The sequence below is a fragment of the Heloderma suspectum genome, chromosome 2 (assembly GCF_057233095.1).
Source record: "Heloderma suspectum isolate Gila_16-S chromosome 2, 16-S_ref, whole genome shotgun sequence".
NCBI lineage: Eukaryota > Metazoa > Chordata > Lepidosauria > Squamata > Helodermatidae > Heloderma > Heloderma suspectum.
This window is the reverse complement of record NC_139459.1, coordinates 57,072,837-57,098,510: the sequence shown is the minus strand read 5'-3', so window position 1 is coordinate 57,098,510 and position 25,674 is coordinate 57,072,837. Positions and strand designations below refer to the sequence as shown.

Genomic DNA, 25,674 nt, shown 5'->3' with positions numbered 1-25,674 from the left:
TGGGATCGAGACCCAAGTATGTCGCGAAGACCCATGGACTCACCAGGTATGTTGTCTCCCGGGAGGACAGATTAGAGACGTGACTGAAAGGTTGCCTGCACTCATAATGCCCACTGACAGGTATCCCTTTCTTCTCATCCATGCGGGAACAAATGATACCGCCAAGCGGAGCTATGAAGAGATCACGTCAGACTTCGAAGCTTTGGGAAGGAAACTCAAGAACTTTGGGGCCCAGATAGTTTTCTCATCCATCCTTCCAGTAGTTAGAAGAGGGATAGAAAGGGAACGAAAAATACTCCGGGTGAATGACTGGCTACGAAGGTGGTGCCGACGAGAGAGATTTGGATTCTGGGACCACGGGCTATACTTCCTGGAAGATGGGCTGTTGGCTAGGGATGGGTTGCACCTCACAAAGGCTGGGAAGACTGTGTTTGGCCACAGCATGAAGAACTTCATCAGGAGAGCTTTAAACTGAATCCTACGGGGAAGGGAGATGTAATGTTGGGGGTAACAATGGACATAGGTGCATGCACTGTAATGGAGAGAACAGCTCTGATAGCGCCCAATAATAGTCTTCAGACACATGTAGGAAGAAAGCCAGACTATGAAGCACATGGTCTTCGATGTCTATATACTAATGCCCAGAGTATGGGAAACAAACAGAACGAACTTGAACTCTTAATACAGGAGGGAAATTATGACCTTATAGGTATAACTGAGACTTGGTGGGATGACTCTCATGACTGGAATACAGCAATTGAAGGATATAACTTGTTCAAAAAGAACAGGAGGAACAGAAAGGGAGGTGGGGTTGCACTGTATGTGAAAAATACATATCTCTGCACAGAAATACAGGAGGAGGAGCTTGGTAGCCCCATCGAGAGCATCTGGGTTGAAATAAATGGAGCAAAGAATAAAAGGAAACTGGTGGTCGGAGTCTACTACTGGCCACCCAATCAAGGAGAAGACAAGGATGAAACTTTTGAAAAGCAAATAGCCAATGTTTTAAGGAAGCATGATGTAGTAGTAATGGGGGACTTCAATTTCCCCGATATTTGTTGGGAGACAAATTCTGCAAAACATGGCCCCTCCAGGAAATTCCTGACTTGTGTGGCGGATAACTTCCTCCTACAGAAAGTAGAGGAAGGAACTAGGGATGGCGGAGAATTTCTCCCCGAAACTTCGGGGGGCCGAGTGCCAACGTGTTCAGCCCCCCGAACAAGTTTCGGGGAGAAATCCTCTGAACCCCCCTGCACCCCGCACACCCCCCCGGGATGGGACTTACCTTCGCCGAATGTCCCTCCCGGCGGCGGGTCCGGCCGGCGGTTCAGCGGGTGTTCGAGCGGGGAGGGAGTGGCAGCCGGTCTTTTGACCGGTTGCCACCGCCGCCATTGCAATAAAAGAAAAAAAAAACGCCCCCTGATAGGCTATGTGACGATTAACGTAGCCTATCACGGCTAGATTTGCAAAGTCAGCCGTGATAGGCTACGTAAATCGTCACGTAGCCTATCACGGGTGACTTAAAAAAAAAAAAAAGTGCGTACGGATAATGGCGGCCCCCATAGGGAGCTGCCATTCCCGTTCCTTATTTGGTCGCTGTAGTCTACGTAAAGATTTACGTAGACTACGGCGAAAATAAGGGCAACGCTATTTGCGTTGCCCTTATTTTCGCCGTAGTCTACGTAAATCTTTACATAGACTACAGCGACCAAATAAGGAACGGGAATGGCGGCTCCCTATGGGGGCCGCCATTAGCGTACAAGCTTTTTTTTTTTAAAGTCACCCGTGATAGGCTACGTGACGATTGACGTAGCCTATCACGGCTGACTTTGCAGATCTAGCCATGATAGGCTACGTTAATCGTCACGTAGCCTATCAGGGGGCTTTTTTTAAAAAAAAAAACTTTCGCGTTTGCGGCCGGGCGAGGCGGGAAGCCTCCCCCCCGGCCTGAATTTCGGCTGGGGCGAGGCGGGAAGCCTCCCCCCTGGCCTGAATTTTGGCCGGGGCGAGGCAGGAAGCCTCCCCCCCGGCCTGAACTTCGCGGGGGGAGCAGCGAAGCGCCTCCCCCCCACCGCGAACATCCTTCGACGACAGGTAAGGGACTTTCGTCCACCCCTAGAAGGAACTAGAGGATCGGCTATCCTTGACTTGATCCTAACCAACAGAGATGACTTAGTGGATAAAGTAGCAGTTACAGGAACTCTGGGGGAAAGCGACGATGTTGTACTTGAGTTCTTGGTTCTAAGGGAAGCAAAAGTCGAGTGTAGTCAAACGCGTACCCTGGATTTTAGGAAAGCTGATTTTCATAAACTCAGAACAATGATCAGTAAGGTCCCATGGCAAGCGATGCTAGCGAGAAAAGGAGTCCAAGATGGGTGGGAGCTTTTAAAAAAGGAAATTCTCAAGGCACAATCACAAGCAATTCCAACAAGAAGAAAAGGTGGAAGACAACAGAAGAAGCCAATGTGGCTTCACAAAAAGCTTAGGGATGACCTGAAAACAAAAAAGGACACATATAGGAAGTGGAAAGAAGGCCAAGTAACAAAGGAAGACTACAGGCAGGTAGCACAGAATTTCAGGGATGGCGTCAGGAAGGCTAAAGCTGAGAACGAGCTGAGGTTAGTGAGGGATGCTCAAAACAACAAAAAGGCTTTCTTCAGCTACATGCATAGTAAAAAGCAGAGGAAAGAAATGGTTGTTCAGCTATTAAATAAGGATGGCAAAACGATAACAGATGACATAGAAAAGGCAGAGGTGCTCAATTCCTACTTTGGCTCAGTCTTCTCCCAAAAGAGGCTCTATGACCTCCCTGGCAAAGGCGAAGTACAGGCTGAAGGGGAAGGATTGCAGCTTGAGATCGATAGGCATATGGTCAAGGAACACCAAATTACTTTGAATGAGTTCAAATCTCCAGGGCCAGATGAACTGCATCCTAGAGTCATAAAGGAACTGGCAGAAGAACTCTCAGAACCACTGTCTATTCTCCTTGAGAAATCATGGAGGACAGGGGAAGTGCCAGATGACTGGAGGAGGGCTAACGTTGTCCCTATCTTCAAAAAGGGTAAAAAGGAGGAACCTGGGAACTACAGACCAGTCAGTCTGACATCAATCCCTGGGAAAATTCTGGAGCAGATCATAAAGCAATCCATCTGGAAGCACCTTGACAACAATGCCGTGATTACTCGAAGCCAACATGGATTTGTCAAAAACAAGTCCTGCCAGACAAATCTGATCTCATTTTTTGATCAAGTAACCTCCCTTGTAGACCGTGGGAATGCTGTAGACATCATATACCTCGACTTCAGCAAAGCTTTCAACAAAGTGCCCCATGATGTACTGATGAGCAAACTAGCTCCAAGTGGGCTAGATGAAACAACAATCCGGTGGATCCACAGTTGGCTACAGAATCGGACTCAAAGAGTGCTTATCAATGGGACCTTCTCAAACTGGGGAGAGGTAACGAGTGGGGTACCGCAGGGCTCAGTCCTGGGCCCAGTGCTCTTCAACATTTTTATTAATGACTTGGAGGAGGAGGTGCAGGGAATGCTGATCATATTTGCAGATGACACAAAATTGGGCAGGATAGCTAATACTTTGGAAGACAGAAACAAAATTCAAAGTGATCTGGATAGACTGGAGCGCTGGGCAGAAAACAACAGAATGACATTTAATAGGGACAAATGCCAAGTTCTGCACCTAGGAAAAAGAAACCAAATGCACAGTTACAAGATGGGGGATACGTGGCTCAACCACACTACAAGCGAGAAGGATCTTGGAATTGTTGTCGATCACAAGCTGAATATGAGCCAACAATGTGATGTGGCTGCAAAAAAGGCAAATGCTATTTTGGACTGCATTCATAGAAGCATCGCTTCCAAATCCCAGGAAGTACTAGTTCCCCTCTACTCAGCACTGGTTAGGCCTCATCTGGAGTACTGTGTCCAGTTCTGGGCACCACACTTTAAGAAGGATGCAGACAAACTGGAGAGGGTTCAGAGGAGGGCAACAAAGATGATCAGGGGACTGGAAACAAAGCCCTATGAAGAGAGACTGAAAGAACTGGGCATGTTTAGCCTTGAGAAGAGAAGACTGAGGGGAGATATGATAGCACTCTTCAAGTATTTGAAAGGTTGTCACAGAGAAGAAGGCCAGGATCTCTTCTTGATCATCCCAGAGTGCAGGACACGGAATAATGGGCTCAAGTTACAGGAAGCCAGATTCTGGCTGAACATCAGGAAAAACTTCCTGACTGTAAGAGCAATACGACAATGGAACCGATTACCTGGGGAGGTGGTGGGCTCTCCCACACTGGAGGCATTCAAGACGAGGCTGGACAGCCATTTGTCAGGGATGCTCTGACTTGGATTCCTGCATTGAGCAGGGGGTTGGACTCGATGGCCTTGTAAGCCCCTTCCAACCCTACTATTCTATGATTCTATGATTCTATTAATTATATTCCTTTTCTTTCTAGCATTCAGCACTATTTTCATGTCTTCTTTAGGACACATTTCATAACTATGGACTGTGTATACACAGACAGCAACTGAGACAGATACCTGAGCAACTGTGAATCTGTGTGTGTTGTGTTAACGACACCCATTGATCTATCAAAACTGTGAGAAAAGTATAGTTATTAATTAATGGGAGATATTACCTAACAGAGACATTGTAAGAGTCTTCATAGAGCTGTCAAAACATTAGGTGAGTTCTATGCAACTGGCATTCACATTCCTGACAAAACTGTATCTAAAAATTTGCTCCCCACCTCCTAATGCAACAAACAGATTTTTGTACCATCTACTAATCTTTTATCAGTCAAGGATAAGTGTTTATGGCAAACAAATCAAGTTTATTTTAGTACTGAAGACATCTGTGAAAGCTCTGCAAGATAATCCAAAAATTAAAGTCAAATTTGGGGATGGATGGGGAATTCAGATGTGGTTTCAATTAAATGCTGTGAAGCAGGTTGTTTTGTCCATGATAATGCTGGCAGAATGTGAAGAGGAAAACAAAATGATTTATGAAAACTGTGGTCATAATGACTATATATTCAAGTGCAAAACATTGTTGAGATCCTGTAGATTTCCCTGCTTTCCTTTGTTAAAAAAACAACAACCCTGGAAATGCTTATAGGAACTAATCTGCATCATATTAAAATGAATGTTTAAGTAAACTAGAAAGTTTATGAAAACCTGTCTAGGTTCTATGTATTTTAGGCGTGTTTGGGTTCTATGTATTTTAGGCATAAAGATATTCTGAGAACTGTGAACAGTGGAAGCTGGTGGCTCCAATGTCAGTGGGGCAGTGAATCCACTCCAGGTTTCAGTCAGAACCAGTCAGAACTCTAAAGGAGCTATCCAAGGTGCAAAGCCCCAGGTTTTGAGGGCCCTTGCACAAGACACACTCAGTGGGCCCCCTCCCTCAGTGAGTAGCCTACCTTCTCACTGCTATTGTCACCAGCTGCTTTTGCTCCTCATCCTCTTTCTCATCATTTGCTACCACTGGCTTGCTTGACAGGCAGAGAGCCAGGGAGCACATCAGCAGTGGCATCTACTGCTCCTCCTTCTCACCATCACTGTTGTCTGGGCCAGAGCAAGAGGCAGGCGAACAAGCAAGTTGCAATGGTAAAGAAGTGGAGCAAGTCCACAGGGAGTGAGCCCCTGCTGGGCAGAGGGCCCAACCATGCCTACCCATGACATGAAAATGTGTAGTTAGGTATATATTTAGGGTTCTGGATTCTGGGCCTGGTTCTTGCCATCTTATTCCAACATACCTAAGAAGTAACAGGGGGACCCAGTCTCTTAAGGCTCAGACCTTGAGACACAGGAAGTGGTGCCTGGCAGACAAGAATAGGAACAGAGCCTAGTAGTGCCTATGGGGGGTAGGCAGAGGATGGCATCTGGCCAATCAGGGGAAGAGCCTGGCTGTGCCTGGTGCCTCAGGATGGTGCTCGTTGGACATGATGGAGAGACCAAAGACCTATTCAGGTGTTACTAACCCCAAGAGTCAACACAGATACAATACGTCCATCTGTACTTCCCATTACAGAAGTTCACTTTTCGTGTGTGAGGGGACATGAGTGTCAGATTATTTCAGAGAAGAGGGCAGGCCAAAAGTGGATGCCTGACAGAACAACAACTTTAGTACCCAGAACAATCTAGAACAGCAGCTGACTACCTCAGTTTGGCCCCAGTGCCACCTATAGCTAGAATAGCAACATAACAGTTAAACTCTCCATCACATCTCCCCCCTCCAGTTACTTTTAGCCCTGTTTACATCCTACTTTAGAAATACAGTACATATTTGGGTAATGATAGTCCTAAAAATGAACAGGTCTCCTGACAACCCAACCATAATGAGTAACAACTTGTCACTGGGCCCCGCATTCCCACTGTATTCACGTTGGCTCCTGGAGTGAGTAATATCCAAATAAAGCAAGTGTGAATGACAAAATCTGTCAAGCTGAACAGAAAATAGACTTCCACCTTGATTCTGCCCCCTCATCCTGAGATTTCACTCCTTCGTCTTGAGAATTTGAGAAGGAGGTATAACTTCTGAAATGTTGGATCAAACTCTGAAATCCTAGACCTTGCAAGCTGTTGACTTTAGTGAAATTCTAATGGTGCAAGTGAGAAAGGAGTAAGAAGAGGACGTAGTCAATGTATAAAATTTATTACTGCAAGATAGTAATTTGGATGGCTTTAAAAGTGAATTAAGTAAATTCATAGTGGACAAGGTTATCAATGGCTACTAGTCATGATAGCGATATATTAACTCCAGTATCACAGGCAGTATGGAGCTCAAGACCACCTACTAGGGAAAATGAACAGGAGGATGATACTGCATTCATGGCCTGTTCTCAGGTCCCCAGAGGCATCTGGCTGGCCACTATGGGAACAAAAAGCTGGACTAGATAGGCCTCTGGTCTGATCCAGCCTGGCTCTTCTTACATTCTTGGGTTGGGTGCTGTTTTTAATAGCATTATTTCCTGTAATGTCTTTATTGTATTTTAATGTACTGTTTTATTGTTAATCACTTTTAATTGATTCTGTAAGCTGCCCCGAGTGCCCTTTTTTGGTAGAAAGGTGGGGTACAAATAAAATAAATAATAATTATTATTTTTAAGAGGTTGCTGGGGTTTACACCTGAGGTAGATAGATTGGCAGATAAATAGATTAGACTTCAGCTCTGTTTTTCTCTACTTTGTCCTGCCAGTTGGTCACCACCTTACTCAGATATGGTGCTCTGTGTTTAAAAGTGCACATGTGGGCATTATAGAATAGATTATACAAGTTGGTATTTATGTTTTATTATATGCTATACCAAGCAGAAAGAATGAAGTCTGTTATTAATTAGATAACTCCACAGTATGTGTTTGGTGCATACAGTCTCTGAGTGATAAACTTAAGCATATAAAATAAACAATAAATGAAACCAGATTTGTCATTCAATACATCCACAAGTCAGCCAGATGGTCCTTTCTAATGGCTTTGCATGCTGGTAAACTGCCATTTAGTTCCAGTGCTTTACAACAGACTCACACCATGAAGGCTGTCAATTTCTATACCACTGGTTCCTCGGACATCGTTTTCAGTTTTCAGAAGCTTTTATTGTGGAGCAACAGAGGTTCATGTTTGGCTTTCATAATATATCATACAGAGGTTTATTTTATTTAAAAATGTGATTTTAAAGTAAGAATTGTAATAATAATGCAAAGATCATGAATCAGTACACTGCAAATAGGAAACAACACCTGCCTCATTTTTGAAAGGGAAAGGAACACTTGGAACGTAACACCAACCTGGCCCCCTTAAGATGTTTTGGACATCAGCTCCCACCAGCCCCTGCCAGCATGGCCAATGGTCAGGATCCTGGGAGTTCTAGTCCAAAACAACTAGAGGGCACCAGGTCAGGGAAGGCTACTCTGAAGGTTCATTCAGAGAGCTTTGTTCATTTTAGAGAGACCCTACAATGTTCTCATATGTCAAGAACAGGCATGAACCCCCATACCCATACACACACACCTATAGATTCCTGCTCAATACATTTCACAGAATGATACTACTCAAGACTGAATTATCCTTATTTTAAGTAATGTTTTTGACTCTCAGAACTTCAGCAAAGTTGGTGGTAAAGGGTGGTATAGATCGACCAGATGAATTATTATGATGAGTGTTCCAGTCAGAGGAAAAGGTGCTAATTGTGGGCGAGTTCACATGTCATACATGTAGATTGTACAACAACATTTCCCCATCTGGCACCCTCCAGATGTGTTGGACTACAATCCCATCATCCCCAATGGGGATGACCAATGAGGATGGTAAGAGTTGTAGTCCCAACACATCTGGGGGTGCCAGGTTGGGAAAGGCTGTCCTACAGTATCAAAAAATTAATATAGCACCAGTTACCATCTTAAATAAAACAAGTGTCAAACTGCTCGGTGATGTAAGCATAAACAGGAAAGATCAGTGAGTGTGAATGGCTTTTTCTGGTGTTTCTATGAGGAGCGCAGGGAAGGGCCTTTAGTAGTTGGGAGAAAAAAGCATTTCAAAATATAATGGCTCTATTTTAGCTAACATGTTGTCAGCCGTTAATGACTAGTGGTGCAACAGCTGGCTTTGATGTAATTTCTTTTGAAAACATGAGATTACAAGCGGTTTATTGCATTCCTGTCACCAGACTGCTCCTTGGATACAACCTAATGTCATGAGGTCAAAGGTCTAAAGCCACAAGCCAAAGAATTTGTCATCGTTTAACCGGTCACTTGTTGCGATGCACTGTGCAGGCTGGACAGCTCCATGAAGCCTACTGCGATCTACTTTGCTAGTTTTGCATGCATTTATTTAGTATATTTATATCCAACTATTCTTCCAGGGAGCTCAAGGGTTCCCAGGTGATCTCCCATTAAGGCACAAGCCAGACTTGGGCTTGTTAAGCTTCAGCAAGTTTGCTGTATTTGCGCCTTCAGACCATGATGTGGTGCATCATTCAAGCAATAATCTCCCCTCCTCCTCTCTCTGTGTATACACACATGCATTTCCAGTACAAATCAACATTTTTAAACATATTTTATTTATTTATTTATTTATTTCTATACCGCCCAATAGCCAAAGCTCTCTGGGCGGTTCACAAAAATTAAAACCAAACAACACACAATAAAACAATTTAAAATATATAGAACATTAAAACCACAATATAACAATACATATAAGACCCATTGCTAAACTGATAAAGAAAAAGATCCCAACTGTTTTAGTGCACATGTTGGATATCCAGTAACTAAAGCTTTCTCCTTATTGCTCAACTCTGTGCCAGGTTTGTTACACAAATATATATCAGGCATTGTCATATTTCAAGTATTTCTCACTACCACATTGGAGCCACACCTTTCAAACAATTGCATTATGCTGGAATTATTATGGGGAAATCAGATCACTTGGGATGCAAACCATTAAAGTAAAGAAGGTTTTTCTAAAAAGCTCAGTTCTCAGAATCAACAGTCAATATCAAAAGTATATTCAAGGTCCAGGAAGCCAGTGACTGGTCTTCATTTACCCAAGGAGTGCAGAACCTCAGGTTGGGGCAGGGGGAATCTGGCCCTCATGGTATCCCAAGCTGGTCCTCTGGAGTTCCCTAGAGGGCAACACCCCTGTTTCAGTCCCCACCTCCTTTCCCCCAACCAAAACTGCTTTGTGCAGTTTTCCCCTCATTCAAAATAGTTTGAAATGCCAGTCTTAAGGCTTAGTTACTGGTAGTAAAAGCTTTAAGCTACAGTGTGCTCATAGCCTTGGTATTTGGGTGTGGGTTTTTTTGGCCCAGCCCCTTATATCTTCGGCCCTGCCCCATTTTGCCATCAACCCTGCCCTTCAGTGGAATGCATCCCCTGAACCTTTTCTGAAATGGAATTCAGACCTTCGGCTGAAAGAGGTTCTGCACCCCTGATTTACCCCAAGCACGTATTATTGGGGGGGGGGGAGAAAAGAAACAGGAAGATGAATTTACTGCATAACAACACACTCTCCAAACACATTTCCCATGAAGCTACAATCTCACTTTTAGTAGGGAAGAACTTTCAGGATTGACCACTCACCCCTTGTGATATGGACCAATCAGTAATCTCACAAGTCACAGAGAGTCAGGGATTTTGAAAAGCCAACCAGGGAAGCCCAGCGTAGGAGAGTTTTCCAACTGTCAGTCCTAATTCATATTAATGGACGCAGGAAGAATCTGTGACTCTGTTCTCTCCGGGCTAGTCTGACCAGAAATGGAGAAATTCCCCTAAAGCATTTCAGGATAATAAAAAGTGAATAGGCAGCCATTAACTAGGCAGTAAACTAAGGAAGAAGAGTACAGTTTTGTTCCCTGGGTGATGAGCTCTGTACTTTGAAAATGCTGTTATGAGATGCAACTTTTAAAAAAGCAAAAACCTATAACTGGCTATGTTTTATCTCATTTTTTTTCTTCAAAATTTGATTATTTTGCATTTATTAGGAAATTCTAATTTAACATAAATTTTGAAAAGTTGTGAAGTTTAGAGTGTGCTGCTCTCTCTCTCTCTCTCTCTCTCTCTCTCTCTCTCAATCTAACAACAGAGAATCATGTGGAATATAGACAGTGGATTCATTTACTTCCTCTTTGACACAAGTGACTCAAGAGCACCAAGGGGTGAGGTAAACCTTTATTCACTCAACAAGATGGGAAATATTTATTTCATTCTGTGGAATGATTTCTATAAAAGCTTAATGGGAACTCCCCACACGTTGCCACTGAGGAGTTTATGTCAGTTAAAGGAATGATTTACTCAAATGAGTAAATTCTAACAAGCACTGAAAGAGGGAAATGATGTTTGGGGGGCAGGGGCTGGTAACTGCCCATATGATGGAAGTTATCCTTCAAAATGGCATCATTCTATCATATCTCTAATCGGAGCCCCTAAATGTTGTTCCAAGTTTGGAAAGATATCAAGGTTAGATTTCTCTTTGACCTATCTCAGTGTCTCCCATTTTGTTTACTACAGTAGATGAGAACTAAGGAGGGGAGGAGAACTAAGAAGGGGAGAAAGCAAAGGTATTCAGGACAGGAACTTGGTAGCACTTCAGGAGGGCCAAATTCAGTGTCATTTTGGTGGCGTTTGGTGGTGACCAAAGAGAGGGCCTTTTCAGTGGCTGCTCCCAAGCTAGGTTTGTTTCTTCTCTGTTGTCCTTCTGCCAGCAGGCAGAGACTGCTTTATTTAAAAAGGTCTTTAGCCTGCAAGTGGGTCTGTTGGTTTGGGTGCTATTCTTAATATTTGTTTTCTGTAACAGTTTTTATTGTATTTTAATGTATTATTTTATTGTTTTAATCCATTTTAATTGTATCTGTAAGCTGCCTAAAGTGCCATTTTTGGTTGAAAGGCAGGGTACGAAAAATAATAATTTGATCATATTGAATGAAACCTCTCACACATACAACTCATGGAGCCCTAGGCTTATGAAAGACACTAAGCCAGCCTTTCCCAACCTGGTGCTCTCCAGACGTGTTGGATCACAGCTCCCATAATTGCCATGCTGGCTGGGAATTATTGGAGTTGTGATCCAACAAATCTGGAGGGCACCAAGTTGGGGAAGGCTAACCCTCTGTTGGTGTTCAGCCTGCTCCCATGAGGGCTATATATACTTGGGCATGCACTCAAACCCCACTCTTAATGTCCCCATTCCCTAGTCTTCCACCCATTCTCCGTTGAGCAGGGAGGTCTGAACAGTGGAGGCTGTTGGCTCCAATTTCGGTGGGGCTGTGAATCCATGCTAGGTTTTAGTCAGAACCAGCCAGAACTCTAAAGGAGCTATCCCAGGTGTTGAACCTATTTTGAGGTTTGGGTTCAGCACCTTGGATGGCTCCTTTACCATTCATGGAGGCTTCTTGTGATCATGTGAATGTGAGTAGAAACCCCCTCCAGACCTTCCCTCTCAACACAGGAAGGTCAGGGATTGAGTGGGTCAGGATGAGTACGTTAGAGGTGGGGCCTGAATGCACACCACACACCCTCCCCACTTTTAGCCCTCCTGTGAGCAGCCTGAATACCTGCATAACACCACTGAGACTTTTCAGTGGTGATGACATGAGCAAATTCTACAGTAATGAGAACATAATTGATAGCAAAAGCACTGCAACCCTAATAAATCATGTTTCACAGAGAGAGCTACATTAGAAGTTGTACATTACATTTTGAAAATGTCTCTTGACCTGGATCGAAAGAACTGCAAAACTAGTTCTGCATGCCTAAGGAGGAAGTGGACTTGTATTTCTAAAACCAGAAGCCCCCTATTTCTCCTACAGTTTGTCACAGCTAGGGCTTGCCATTTGTAGCACAGGGTTGTAGCGCAGTTTCTTTCTTTTCTGCTAAGGGTTTGTTTTTGGGGTTTTTGGGTTTTTGCAGTCCCACTGCAAGTAGTAACAGCATCAGTTGTGTTGGCAGCCTGACCCCCATTTTGCCTCTTATCAAGTGCCCCATACCTAGCCTTGTTCCCAGGCTTGATGGTGGGTGGGGGGGAGGGAAGGAGGTCACCACAAAAGAAATGAAAACATTTGGAGAAAATTCTACAAAGTGGCCTTTTAGGGGGCTGAAAAGAGGGGGCGGGGGCTGAAAAGAGAAAACTGTCAGAAATTTTCTGAGAAAAAAGTTCTGAATTTTTTTGGCTCAGCTCTACTTGTCATTGTTCAGGGTTCAGCACCTTCTCCAGCATCTTCCAAAAGCTAAATTTGTGGGGGATGATTGTGGATCCATTCTGTTTCTAATGCAGATGCTATAATACTGCTACTTCCCTGAAAGCCCTGTATGGGGGGCGGCAGTGCTCTTTCCTGCTCTAGGAAGGAGATGGTGTTAGTGCTGAGCCAAAAATGGTCCTCTAATTCCCTGAAACTTTTCTTCCTCCAGGAAAGAGGTTTCTATTTCCCTACCTCATTCTCAGGGCATTCTCTATTTTGAATTTATTTTGGTAATGTTTTTTAGCTTGCCTTGTCACTGCAGGGTAGCTAAGGGTGCTGTGTGTATTTCTACTATACATCTCTCCATTGCTTTGACTCCTTTCCCAGGCTGCCTGTGCTTCTTGACCTGAAGAATCCCTGGGCTTTAATTGAAGTGTGGGAAGCCAAGGAGGTTATAGGCTGCAAGAGAGATGACTGTACAATGAAAGACAGGACACTAGTGTACACTCCTTGGCCACTTAATAAATAAGCACAAGAACCCCAAAACCAGCCCATGAGAATTTCTCCAAAATTTTCTTCTCCTTGGAATTTCTTTTCAAAAGCAATTTCTTTTCTATTGAATGTCAAATTGAATGTGAATGGTAAAAAAACATAATATATGGGAGCAATTTTCAGCACAACTCTAGTTTTAACAGCAGTTTATGATGATATGGCGTGGAGGTCTGCCATTCAAAAGGGGATGGGGGAATCAAAAATTCCACTGGTTACATTCCTGTGTTAATATCCTCCTCAGGGCTGCTCACCTGGAATATTACCTGATAAGATTTAGGCAACAGGGTGACTGCTTCTTTTTTATATTCAGCTGCTGTTTGACAGTATTTTGGGCTGCGATCCTGTACACATTTATCTGGGAATAATAGTGGGACTTACTTCTGAGTACTCATGCATAGGATTGTGCTGTCAAGTTGCAATCCCATACCCTCTTCCCTGGGAATAAGCCCCATTGATCTTAATGGAAGTTACATCTCAGTAGACATGTATAGGATTACAGTCAGTAGTGTTCTACTGACCTTGTATTCTGTACATGTTTTTAAAACTTGTTTTAAAACTTATTGTTCTATTCTAATTTTTAGATGCTAGTTTGGTAATCCAGATTTAAAAGCAGGATGACTTTTTTTTAGTAAATCAATCAGTATCTCTTTGACTATTTTTACACATTTTGTAAATAAGTTGCATAGATATGTTTGGAGCATACTGACAATTTCTCTCCAAAGATGCAGTGGAAGGCATTCTAATGAGAGGGACTCATACAAACATACAGCTGCCTCAAGGAAGCACAATTTAAATTGAGTAAAATCATGTCTCACAGTTTTGAGATGTCTCTCACATTCTCTCTTTTGTTTCATGGTTTCCTTGTAGTCAAAGCAAAAGGCAACTACTGCATAAAGTATCTGTTTAAAAGCAGAGTGAGTTGTCTGTCATAAAAAAGGGAGAGTTCAGATGTGGAATGATGAACTACCAGTTCACAAACAATCATAGACAGTTGGAATGATGCTTTACGAATATGTATACTTGTAATAGTTAAATATATACCTGTAGTAGTACCATCAGGGTGGGATTTGGAGCAGAAATCTGGACCTCCACTCACCAGAATGACCAGGACTAGCTGACCACATTTTGAAATAAGCTCTCCACTATGTCCATTAAATCCAGAGTCTAAAATTACCTACCTACACTACTGTACAGGGTGGAGGCTGGTGGCTGTGATGTCAGTGGGGCAGTGAATCTATTTGGGGTTTCAATCAGAACCTTTAGAATTGGTTCTGACTGGTTCTAACTGAAACCCAGAGCAGATTCACCACCCCATTGACATCAGAGCCACCAGCCTCCACTGACTGTATACCACATTACTCAGAAGCTTCAACCAAAAATCGGATGTGGGGAGCCATATTCACAACCCAGTTAAACCAAAGGACCAAGATTTAAGATGATCAGTTTCAATGGCAATAAATTAAGTACCTTCACTTATTCTGGCTCAGGAATGTCAACTAAAATGCCTGATTGATTGGTTTATACATTTGATTTCTTTTCTGAAATATATCTCAATATGGCTCTTGGGGAATGTAAATTTATAAGAAAATGCCATAGAGTTGATTTGTAAAGGCATGTGTCGTTACGCATTCATCCACTGAAGTTAAAAAGAGTGAGATCCTGGTATACTGTATATGCAAATCCATTCACAAGACAGGGCTGAGCTTTCTTCTGTTGGGTTTTCTTAGTAATGACACCGGTATTTTAAAGACACTTAAAAATAGCCTTCCTGGGTCTTCTGTGACCAGTGGAGTTTAAAGCTAGGTTAGATTAGGAGCACAGATTAGGTATTCACTTACTGGCAGTTTTATTCAGTGCCTCTCATGTCCAGGGGAAATAGCCTTAGGGACAGAACAAGAAACCTGACTGCCATCAGCATCCTTTTGTTCCTTCCATATGGGTAGGACATGATTCCACAGGATTAGCCAACAATTATGTGCTCTGGACTGATCAGTTCAGTCAATTTACTATGTAAAGTAAATTGATCCTTTGGAACAAAAGATCCTGTATTCAGCTGTTTGTACTACAGGTACCTGAGAAAGCAGCGTGGCTCTGTAAACAGTTGTCCTTGCCCTCATGTGGAGTGGACCCGCGCCATATGGTGCCACTATGAACTTATTAACTGATGGATTAACTCATCTCAGCATTTGGGATCCCCAGTTTCCAGCTGTGAGCGTGATTGATGGGTTAACTACTGCTTCAGTCTTGAAAGTTATTTCCTCCATTTAACAGAGTCAAGAAGACAGAAAATTGCCCCCTTTGTAAATGCTAATCTCACCACTCCTTCGAACACCCAACATAACAATTTATTCAAGGCAAAGTCTTAAAATTGGTATAGTACACATCAAATGCATACTAATTAGCAATTTCTTTTGAAGGCTCTATCACTTATTAAGGGTCTCCTTTTCCATATGTTCATCATGCCCCACTTCACCCTTTAATTACAAAACAGCACTTTCTATTAATTGTGAGAAGGTATATTGTCCCTGGTATCCGTATTAAATACTACACCTCAAGAGGCCCAGTTTAGGGTCAGAGAGAAGGCAATCATTAAAGCTTAGTACCATGGCCATCATTTTAAGCATATTCATCCCCCCCACCACCACCCAGTGGATGTGCTGGTTAAGGAGATTTGCTTGAAAAGTGTTTTTTCTTTCAATATGTCAATTTCAGTGTTCCTGCTATACTACTACTGGCCTTAGATAAAGAGATGATGATTATTCCACTATGATTAAGTGGCAATTATTCCACTACTGACATTGAGCAAAAAAAGGGCACTTTCCCCACTTGGAACCTTAGTTTCAAGGTTCTCCACACCTCTCTCTCTCTCTCTCTGGCAAATGTGCCCCCAAGAAAAATATATTCAGTCCTGTAATCAATACAAGAAAAGTCAGTCTGAAAATTATATAGGAGACAGAGTTCATTAGAAACCAGTTTTTACTGAGGTTGATCTAAAAAAACAACAGCAACTAATTGCACATTTGATTGTACAATGAATCTTAAATGTATTAATCTAATAGGCTTTCACAGATCTGACATTTAGACTAGTTACGTAATTTGGGTTAACATGAGAAAACTGTAAAAGGAAATATATGTAACATCAAGAACTGGCCTCACTGTTGTTTTTTATTAGAAGCACAGATATTTCTTTAGCTATATTTTTAACATATCGACAAAGCTAAGGACAAGCTTTTAAGTTTTGCACAACTTCTTGAAGGTTTCCTTGTTGCTATCCACATCAGGAGTTGGAAAAGAAACAATGGCTAGTCAATGGCTTTTTTACTTAGTCAAGTAAACAATGGCTAGTCAATGGCTATTTTACTTAGATAAAATTGTCAAAATAATGTTTTCATGTGATTTTCATACTTGCCAACTTGTTGTTAATACTTTGGTTGAGTTTATAGCTGTAAAAATGCTGCCATTATAGTCTTGAATGATGCTTCAATTCTTGTATAAAATCAGTACACAGGAACTAGGCAAGTCAGGGTGCCAAAGTCTGTCTGTCTGTCTGTCTGTCTTTCCAGACCTCAGGTTTAAGATATTAATGGTGGTATTTAGAGGCAGCCTTTACTTCTTTTCTGGGAGCATGTTTTAACTATGCACTTAACAGAAGATTGACAATGGATTTTGTTGATTGAAGTACCAGATACCAACACCATGAATTCATATTAAACCACCAAGTACTTTTCTGCACTGGTAACGTGCTGCTAGGTATTATTTTCCATTTTGTCTTCCTCTAGTTGCTGTCATTCAGCTTCTATTGCCCACTGCCAAGGTCAATTTGTAGGAAGCTCCCTTATACCAAGTTGGACTACTGGTCCATCTAGGTTAGTATTATCTACACCCCAGTGGAGGCTGGTAGCTCCAATTTCGGTGGAGCTGTAAATCCATTCTGGGTTTCAGTCAGAACCAGCCAGAACTCTAAAGGAGCTATCCAAGATGCTGAACCCTAGCTGCCAAATAGGTTCACCACCTTGGATGGTTCCTTTAGAGTTCTGGCTGGTTCTGACTGAAATCCAGAATGGATACACAGCCCCACTGAAACTGGAGCCACTGGCCTTCCCCAACCTGGTAGGAGACCAGGTTGTGAAGGCTGGTGCAGTCAATACTAAAGTGGGTATTTCTGGAGGGTCCAGATCTGTTGAAGTACATGGACCCAGATGTGTTGGACTAAACTGGATATTTTGCAGGCCCCAGATGTGCTGGACTACAATGCCCATTGGCTATGCTGACTGGGGATGATGGGACTTGTAGTCCAACTCATATGAAGAGCGCTCAGTTGGGAAAAGCTACACTGACTGGCAGCAGTTCTCCAGAATTTCAGACCGATGTCTTTTCCAGGCCTGCCTGGAGTCGATGGAGATGTAGTTCATTCTACATGCAAAGCACATAGTCTGCCACTGAGTTATGGCCATTCCTTAAGGATGTGGTAGTGTAGTCAAGTGTTAATTTTGCCAGCTGAGTTTCATGTGAAATATTTTGGACATTTTTTGTTTTGTTTTTGGTGGGCAGGCAATTTGGATATATTATTGGAACAAACACACACATCTGAATGGATTGTGGCCATGCTCACAGCTCATTAACAGTGCTCACTACCTCTCCCATCTTAAAAATGACACACAAAAACCTTGAAGGATATCTTTCAGACATCAATGAAACAAGTTGATCTTAAAACTGATCCTATGCTCTCCAAGAAAGTTTAGCAAAAAGCACTGTTAGTTTCTAAGCCTGGGCCAGCTCCCATTTAGACCGTAGTTTAAGCCCCCCCCCCCCAAGTATATTAGGCAAATAGAACTCTAAGAAATGAACACAAACATTTAATCCAGCTTTAAGCTGGATAATAATTGTAATGCTTTCAGAGCTGGGAAATGCTACACATGAAAATGTCTTGAAAGTTGTTTTGCTTTTGATAGTTCCAAAGAATGGTTTCCCTCCCTGTTCACACCATACCACTTCACCCCCACCTCTCTTCTTGGGGAAAGAGACAAAATTGCATCTGGCTGTCAATTTAGACAATGTGCCAGATTTCAGCCTCTTGTATTTTGAAATGGGCCAATATTTTAAATACCCAAATCCATGGTTTAAAATGGAACTGACAGCCTCCTAACTACAGCCTAGCAAGTGCTGATGCTATCATAATGAAATGTAATTAAATTGTCTCTGTCAGGGAGAGAGCTGACCAGTCATTCAATGTATATCTTATTGCTGTCATTCATTTAATTAGCTATTAGCTTCATTATCCTTAGGTGTTTTATTTTCAGCAAAACGATCATACTTCTCTCATTCCTGACACAGCCTCTCTCTTTATTCATTCCCAAATCAACTTAAAAAAAAACCCAGACCCCCTCCCTCCATTAGACAACGTTAATAGTTTTATTTCTTTTGCCAGATTGTAACCCATAAATCCTGCTAGTCCAGGGAGAGAGCAATCTCTCTCAGCAGCTCCATGTAGATATTAAAAAGCAGTGGATAGGCATCATCCAGTGAGGGGGTTCACTAGGCAAAACCTGCCAACTGTTATAGCATGGCAATAACGAGGGAACAGGCCTTCTGCACGATCTTGAGGCTTTCGGTGGTGGCAGTGGTGGTGCAGGGTATTGAACCCAGCACCATGTAAGAGCACAGTTACTGAGTGGATGGTTGGCCCAGTGTAAGCACAGGTAATCACTGTGGTGGCTGGCAGGGGATACTAGGCTTGTTGGTACTGAAAGCTATGAAGAGCTCCAGGAAAACGAACAAGGTCACCTTCCTCTTGTCTCTCTTGGTGTAGGTCATGAAGCAGTGCAACCATGGTCATTTCTGTGGCAAAACCAGGCCTAAAACTAGATAGAAAAGGGCTCTGGGTAGCAATCCAGAAACACCTGGCATTGTCTGACATTTGACAACCTCTTTGCAAGCTGGCTTATAATGAGTGAGACCATGGGTCCGCCTAGCCCAGTATTGTTGATACTGACTAGTAGCAGCTCTCCAGGGTTTCAGGCAGAGGTTTTTCCAGGCCTACCTGGAGATGCCAGGAATAGAATCTGGGTCCTTCTGCATGCAAAGCAGGTGTTCTACCCACTGAGCCATGGCCCTTTCTGCCATGCACATGCTTTGCATTCTGAACAACGTGCTTCCACTTGAGCACCTTGCCCAGAAATGGTAAATTTGAGGCTGGCCTATACTTATCGAAGCCAGCAAGGTCTAAAGGTTACTTTAACAGGGGCTGAACCACCACCTGCTTCAGGGTGGCAGGGATGGCCTTTGCTAACTTGATGTCAATGACCAAAAGCAGCCTTCCCCCAACCTGGCACCCTCCAGATAGGTGGGACTACAGCTCCCATCACCCCAGCCAGCAATGGCTGTCCTGGCTGGAGATGGTAGGAATCATAGTCCAATCCATCTGGAGGGTGCCAGGTTGGGGAAAGGCTGCTTTTGGTCACCAAAAGGATAACATTCAAGCCAATGCATCACTATACTGTGACAGTGCACGTACTTTGCATGCACTGCCTCATCTCTGAAGTGAGTGTTAGGTCTCAAACTTGTTTGGAAGTCTAAACCAAAAAGCGCAAGTAGTGATGGGAAACATGTCACTGATTCAATAAATAAATAAATAAATAAATAAATAATCTCCAGTATGATTATTTCATCTGCCCCAGTGCAGAGCTCTGACATTTAAAACAGGTTGGAGAGGGAAAGCCCTGGCTAGGATTAAGTCCTATCTGTACAAAAGGGAATGGGTGTTGAAGGAAAATAGCATTTAAAATAACACAAAAGAAGAGAAAAAATAGAACAGTTGTTGGGCCATTAGCATGAGGTTCCAGTGACTTTCCTCCTTCTGTCACAGTCTTTCCGTGTGCTCAAAAACCTTCCTGTAGGCTACTCTACATTGTATTTATAAATAATACTGTCTGGAGTATTATTGATGAACCATTCAATTTATGGATCATTCCCATTTACGAGATTGCGTCTGTACATCCTTTTATCCCAGCCAAGCTCTGAAGTTGGACAGTAACTTACATTTACAATTTCATGTTCAGTTTCTTTGACTCTCCTTTGAGTATGAGCTCCTTTAGATCTGCATTAACTGTGATGCCATATAGTTTAGATCTAAAGTTAAACACTCTTAAGTCTCATTGATTTGGTTGCCTACCTTATTTAGGGGCTTTATTTATTATTTTTTCAAAATATTTCTGGGCTGCCTTTCAGGGCAGAAGGCCTCCCAAGGTGGCATGTGACAAGAAAATTCACATAATGAAAACCGATAATAAATAAAATAAAAAATAAAATAAAAATAAAAACAGCACAATAATAAAACTCACATAATGAAAACCGAAATCTATCCTCAATAGATATCTTTAGGTTCCAGGGCAAACTCTTCTGTAAATACGTTGTATCCACCCCAACCCTAACAACAGCAGCAACAGCAACAACAACAAGCAATTCAAGAGAATTGTATCAGTCATTTTTTTTCATTTTCCCATTGCTATCGCCTTGTCCAGAGCCAGCATGGAGGAAGAGGGGGACTTTGCAGAGAGAGTCACATTACAAGATGTCTTTCATCCTATTGTGACTTCCCATTTGTGGGTGTTCTGTTCTCTCTCAGCCCAGGTTCCTACGAGCTTCATGGAATTGCCTTTGATCTTCACCTGTCCTTTTAGATTAGGCTTCTCAGTGGGCTGACTGGAGAGAGCCCCAGATAACCACCTACACCAGCCATCCCCAAACTGCTGCTCTCCAAATGGGTTGGCCTACAAACCCCATCATCCCCAACCATTGGCCATGCTTTTTGCTGCCTTGAATGTGGAGACATGAGTTGCTTGAACAGCATCCTTCCTGGTTACATCTTGGCCTCTGCTTAGAGATATGAAGGCCCAGAAAAAAGGAAAGAAAAAAAAATGAGGCGAGTGGGCAGAATTAAATATTTAAAAGTGAATCGCCACCAAAATGACAATGAATTTGGCCCTCTTGAAGTGCTACCAAGTTCCTGTCCTGAATACCTGATTTTGGATCACAAAACTGAGATCCAAGCAATACACGAGAGTGTTTCCTTTCCTGCTTTTCTGTTACATAACCTCTAGGTGGCACTATGGTATAGCAGAATAGTGCAAATACACAAGTAAAAAAAAAGTTTTCTTTTGCTTTTACAATTATATACTTTCCCAGCTCCACCCCCCCAAACAAACAAAAAACTCACTGAAAGTGCTCTTTAGACACAGAAGTGAAACTGGAAGGTCACAACGTTGTCTAAAGAACCCATAAACAATTGTGAGTAGGGACTGATGAGCGCACAATAAATGCCTCACATAGAAAAGCCCTAACTCTCCACCCGGGAGGTCTATTCCCTGATCTCCAACATATGTTATGAAGGCTGTTTATGGCTAGCTGGTGATGAATGAAAATCACTCCACTCTTGCTCAGAGATCATATTCTATGACTGAACTGCTGCAGTCCATTTAGGTTCTGGTGCTAAGCCTTGGTGATCCCTGACTCAGATTAAACCCCTTTCTTCGGTTTTCCAATGCTCTGGTTCAAGAAATGCCTGCAAGGATTGTTGTACTCTGTTGCATGGTAGGATAGAAGGCTACAAATATGGCTATATGTTCTTATATATTTGGTGTTTTGGAATAATATGGTCACTTGATTTTTCATCACTGGAAAACATGGGTATTTGTGTTCATTATGGTCGATGGTGATAACAATTCTTAGTATTTATATAGTCCCTTACAGTGCTCAGTGCACTTCACATGCTTTATCTTAGGAACCCTCACAACAACTCTGTAAGGTAGGTCAGTAAATTGCCCCTATATTGCAAATAGTGGGATGAGGCTGAGAGAGAGTGGGGTCAGATCTACACCTTGTGCCATATCATTACAATCCCATCATGGTAACACTATATCCCTCTTGTGCATTTATACTGTGTAGGACAGACAATGGCAGTTGTTGTGGTATATTGGATAATGTGGAATAAAAGCAGGAAATAACACTACAAAAGTGATATATTGAATGTGTAATGTGCCCCAACAGTTATCAGTGCACTTCAATACTGCTATAAAGCAGTAGTGTAGATCTAGCCTAGGTTGGCTAAGGCCATCCAGTGGGCTCAAGAAAGATTTCAGCTGGGAACACTTGAGCTTGCATTATTTGATAACACATGACACCACCTTTTCACTCTTTCAGGTAAGGGGACATTCCCTCTTCCCTGTTTCTGTTTTTGCCATATTTAAAATACAATACTTATTGGTTTGTTTACCTAAAAAATACTAAATCACTCTTCATTTACATAAGGGATCCTAGGGTGGAGTACTTCAAAAACAAAAAAGCAAGCATCTTACAAAAAACAAAAACAAAAAACAATCGAATTAATACAACAACACTGAGAGGGATGAGGGTGATACCATGCAGCCCAACATTCAAACTTCATGGGTGACAACTCAAACCCTTAGCCAACATGTTTTTTTCTAGTTCACACATATGTTCCAGCCAGACTTCAGGCTGACAAGATTTGTTTATACAGTTGTAGAGGCAGATCAACAAGTGATAGGGAGAAAGAAACATTTTTGAAAAAACCCTGCAGGGCAGGCCAAAATTACCAACTGCCACTGTTGAATCCCTCTTGGTAGAAACACAGGGTTTTTTTTTTAAGGAACTGGCAGGCTTGTTATTATTTAATACTTATCTTCACATTTTTGATGTTCTTTTATCAATGTGTCCCTATAAAACCAAAATTTAAGATTGGAGTTTGAAAAATTTGAGTGGACACATATTGATTTCAGAATTTTGGAAATGTTTTCACAACATTTGGGGGATGTTTTTGGTCCTCTCTCCACAGGTTGACATCTTGCAATTTTTCTGTGGTTACTTCTTCTTATAAGCAAAGCCTACACATGTTACTGAGGTACATGTTGAAAATGTATTGAAAATGTAACAACTGAAAATTAATTAATCTGCAAATTGACTCTGGATTGAGATCATGAGTTTATGTTTAATTTATTTCCAAGCCAGGCAAGGTCTAAAGGTGAATGCTTGTATGTACAGGAAGACAACCTATTTCCAAACCTCAGCATCATGGTTTTCATGACTGTTTGGTCCATTGTACAAACATGCCATAGCCATCCACTGGTCCATAAATAAATGGTTAATGCCACATCAAATGGTGAGATGTAAACGGAGGTACTGAAGTGGTTGAGAAATTGCAAAATGCACATTCATTTTGCAGCCTTTCCTACAGGTGTTGCATGAAATTGGATTCATGTTTTGATCAGGGGCACATGAATACCAAAATTCCATTCATGAATATGCAATGGTCAATTCATCTCAACTCCATTGAACATTTCTGCAGCTGCTGTGTGCCAACGGAGTGTCAAAGGAATCACACGTCCTCATTCACATCCCAGTTCAATTGGATGACTTGTATTTAAGCTGATTTAGTCCCACTAAAGTCAGGCAGTGTGATTCTATGGGTGCACTTTAGCTATGGTGGCACAAACAGTGGCTGGATTTATTTACGTTCCTTCCATTATGCTTTGATACTCCTAATATTTGAAACTTGAACTTAAGTATGTAATCTATTTGCATCAAGAAGGTCTTCTTTCCTCTTCCTCTTGCTCAGGGCATCTTTTTACATCTTTAAGCCTGCAGAGGCCTGAGGAAGAGTTTTGTACACTAATTGAGCAAGCAAAGGCATAATATCAGGGCCAAAGTAAAAGTGTCACTTGAAGTGCTGTGGTAATTTTTTTAGATTGTTAATAACTGCTCAGCTTGGGGGTGGGAGGTGTCACAAACACAACATGCAGGGAGTCCTCCCCTGCCATGATCTTGACCAAAAAAAATCCCCTTATTAGCCCTGGAAGGCAAGCTCCCTTAGGCACTATTAAGAATAATCTTTGTAACGGAGTCAGTTTTTAAAAAATACCTAACTCACATTTCTTGGTTTTTCAGATATTGAAAGAAGAATATTGGAAGAGGAAATGGATCACTTATAGCAATTTTAACAGTCTATCAAATGCATTTGTCTATTGATCTGAATTAGAAATACAGTTGAAATCAGAAGATTCCTCCCACCCCCCCAAATACACCATTAGGTTTTCCTCTTTGGGACTGCAACTTATATATCAATGGTAGCGCACTGGCTCCTGGTAATCAGAAAACAGAAAGAGGAGGTGGTCAGGAAGCCAGGAATGACAGAATGTCTGTGTATGTACAAAGTGCCCCTGATTAGCTGAGTCCCCAGTGTGTATGGCAGCTCTATAGAGGTGAAAGGGCAGAGAATTAATGACAAGGTCTCAGCAGTGAGTGTGAAGTAACAGGTCACCCTGCGTTTAAGGCCTTGATCTTGCATGCCCTTTCATTGGATGCATTGTCCAAGGCCATCAGTACAAGTCATTGTAACGTTTATGTTAGATTAAATACAATACTAGGATACACACACACCCCTTTGGTTTTAAGTGGAGAGCTTTAATAAATATACTTAACAGTGGATAAAATATGAGGCCAGATTTATTATTCATCAAATAAACAATGTTCATGTTGCTTTTATCTTGTGGGGCTAATTATAAGGTTCTTCATAAATGGCACATTACACCTCTTAGACTAAATGAAATATTAGGGATGTACACTTTCGGTTGTTGGAAATGCAGTGTCAGCAGACAGACTTACATCATGTTTTGTGGGCCTGCCCTCAGATCTAGCTATACTGGTCTTCAATAGTTTGTTATTTTTCAGATGATGGGAATAAGGTTGAAATTTGATTTTTTAAATTATCTCAAAGATGATGTCTGTAGCACTCCACTAAGTTATTGTTGCAAGGTCTTTGGGTCACTGCAAAGATTGCTTGACTCACTGTTGGAAACTGGCCTCACCCCCTATGGTTATGGAATGGTTTATTATTAAAGTTTTAGAAAGTGAGTACATAAATGGAATAAGACAGCCAGTGTGTGGTTGGACTATTGGACGTGGATTTGGAAGATCCGGGTTCTAGTCCCCACTCGACCATGAACCTTTGGGCCTGACACTGACTCTCCAGGGTTTCTGCTTGTTTCCAAGGTTATTTTGGAAGCACAAATGCACAAGTGGTGGGTTCCGTGAGTGCAACAGAACTAGCAGAGACAGAGTGATACCTTTGGATACTGCCCATTGACTCTATCCTAGATTCCATCCTTAACTAGGGGGTGGAGGAAGGTCTGCTTTTGCCCCATTCAGAAGACTTAAGGAAGATCCAGTTATCAAGAACAATCATCTTACCATTAGCTCCCATGGAGATACATCACCTAGATATCCCGGGCTGGTATTAGTATTACCACACTTTTGTCAAGTCCAAGACCCTGACAGGTAAGACAACCCAAGATAGATCTATTCACAAAAATCTGATTGTAAACCCCATCATAACACTTACTTGAAATTAAGACCAAAAAAAAGACT

At 42.1% G+C, this 25,674-nt stretch overlaps 1 long non-coding RNA gene across 1 annotated transcript in view; it reads left to right on the top strand.

The window, feature by feature from the left end:
* LOC146352269 (uncharacterized) overlaps window positions 1-25,163 on the top strand; it is a 98,392-nt gene extending 73,229 nt beyond the window's left edge. The window contains exons 3-4 of the long non-coding RNA XR_014787346.1: window positions 23,087-23,152; window positions 24,196-25,163. This is a non-coding gene — a long non-coding RNA (uncharacterized LOC146352269). The remainder of the gene's footprint in view (window positions 1-23,086; window positions 23,153-24,195) is intronic.
* Window positions 25,164-25,674: the final 511 nt, after the last annotated feature.